At 50.8% G+C, this 2,326-nt stretch overlaps 1 pseudogene; it reads left to right on the top strand.

Moving 5' to 3' along the window:
- The first annotated feature begins 631 nt into the window (after positions 1 to 631).
- Positions 632 to 1,579, top strand: LOC114082649 (transcription factor JunD-like; annotated as a pseudogene).
- The last annotated feature ends 747 nt before the right edge of the window (positions 1,580 to 2,326 follow it).

Here is a 2,326-nt window from a genome sequence, read left to right as displayed (position 1 = left end):
TGCTCACAAACTTATGGTCTTCTTTCTTTTTTTTTTAATTTTAGATTAAAAAATAGCAACTTCATCTGCTTGTGTTGTATAGCATGATATTTTAATACATATAACACTGTGTAGTGATCATATTTGTCACCTTAGTAGGATGGGAAGAGATTGGTAAATGGGACCCCAGTACTCTCTTCCAGGAATTATACAGGTTCACCTCTCACTGTTACATTTTCTCCTCTTTGAGTTGATGTTTGATATGATGTAAGATAAATTTTTGTTTTCTTTCTTCCCTGTGCAGATATTGAGTGTCCTCAGCACCATCTGTTAAAGAGACTAACTATCGTTTATTCATTCTGTATTATTGGCCCCATTCTCAAAGATGATTGTGCAGTGAATGTCTGGGCTTATCCTTGTTCTCTTTTCTGTGCATTGGTCTATATGTTGCTTTCTATTTCAGTAAAACAGTGTTTTAATTCTTATATTTTGTAATTTATTTGATTCTATCTTTTTGGCATTTGTTAAAATTAGCTATACATAACAGTATAATGCATTGACACAATTGACGCAATAGCGTCAGTGGCAGTGGCAGCAACTTTGTGTCCCTGGCCCACTTGTCCCTGAGGCGCCAAGATGGGCGGCAGGCAGCATGGTGAAGAATGATGCCCTGAAGCTGAGCCTGAGGGAACAGGTGCCAGCAGAGCCAACTCTGGCCCCCCTATCTGCACACTGCACACACAACAGGTGCCCCCTGACAGCCTGCTCTCCAGCCCTACCTGAGGCTGCTCAAGCTCCCCTCTCCTGAGCTGAGTGCCTCATCATCCAGACCGATAGGCTGGTTACCACTACACCGAGGAGCACACAGTTCCTCTACCCCAAGGTGTTGGCCAACGAGAAGCAGGAGTTCACCGAGGACTTTGTCACGGGCCTGGAGGATTTGGAAAAGCAGCACCAGCTTGGCGAGTGTGCAGCCCCACTGCTGCTGCTGCTGCTGCAGCCTCCGCAGGAGGACCCTGTCAGGCATCGGGCGCCACACCCTCACCTCCCAGCTGACATCGGTCTTCAGGAACCTGAGCAGCTACAGGGGTGGGGCCGGGGGTGCTGCAAATGTCCCCTTCACCTCCAATCCCGTTCCCATCTCCCCGTCACTGCCGCCCCCCACCCGCCCCCTGCACACTGGGGCTGCCATGCCTAGCTGTGCTCAAGGATGAGCCACAGAAGGTGCCCGACTTGCCAAGCTTCAGCGAGAGCCTGTGGATATCGCTCATCGACATGGACACATAGTAACACATCCAGGCTGAGCGCAATCGGCTGCTCAACCGCTTTGCAGCCTCCAAGTGCCCCAAGGGCAAACTGGAGCATCTCTCCCTGGAGGAGAAAGTGAAGAGGTCAAGAGCCAGAACACAACCTGGCGTCCACCAGGAGCCTGCTGACTGAGCAGGTGGCGCAGCTCAAGCAGAACATCCTCAGCCATGTCAACAGTGGCTGCCAGCTGCTGCCCCAGCACCAGGTGCCCTTGTACAAAGCCCAAGCACTGGGTGCATGCGCTGCCCCCCTCCTTGAGGGGCGGGCTCACAGGGGGAGGGAAATGGTGTGAGCGCCCTGGACTTGGGAGGGTGCAACCCTGGCGACCACCTCCCCGAGGGTGCCCAGGACTCGGAGAGGGCCCCGTCCCCAGGGATCCCCATGGGTGCCCTGGGCTTGACAAGCTGGACCCCCTGCTCCTTTAGAGGGGTGGAGTCCATGACCTCCACCCCCCCCACCTCTTTTCCCTGCGCTGCTGCCAGGTGTTGCACAAACCCGCAGGTTGCCCCTTCCTACACACCACTGCGGAAGGGGTCTCTATGGGGCACAGCCTCCAGGCTGCCTTTTCTTTTTCTGTTTTGCTTTTGGAAAAAGAGAAGAACAGAGTGTTAGATTCTGCCCCATTTATGTTTCTATTCGTGAACAAATGGTTGTGTGTCCCTGTGTGTTCCCTTGTGTTTTTTTTTTTTTTTTTTTAAGAAATGGGAAAAAGAAAAAAAAATATTAAGCCTTTTCCTTGCTCTCACTACCCACTTTTGTCCTTCCAACACACCTCCTCCCTGCCCTTTTTGTTCTTTATTTTTGTTTTGCTAGGAGTCCACATTCCTGTTTGTAAACCTTTGTTCCCTGTTTTCTGTTTTCAGTAAAGTCTCCTTACTCCAAAAAGAAGAAGAAGAAGAAGAAGAAGAAGAAGAAGAAGAAGAAGAAGAAGAAGAAGAAGAAGGAGGAGGAGGAGGAGGAGGAGGAAGAGGAGGAGGAGGAGGAGGAGGAGGAGGAGGAGGAGGAGGAGGAGGAGGAGGAGGATATTGTCCATGTGTTT

The sequence above is a fragment of the Marmota flaviventris genome, unplaced genomic scaffold (genome assembly GCF_047511675.1).
Source record: "Marmota flaviventris isolate mMarFla1 unplaced genomic scaffold, mMarFla1.hap1 Scaffold_56, whole genome shotgun sequence".
NCBI lineage: Eukaryota > Metazoa > Chordata > Mammalia > Rodentia > Sciuridae > Marmota > Marmota flaviventris.
Note: the sequence above shows the minus strand (reverse complement) of the source record. Positions and strands in the feature narration are given on the sequence as shown.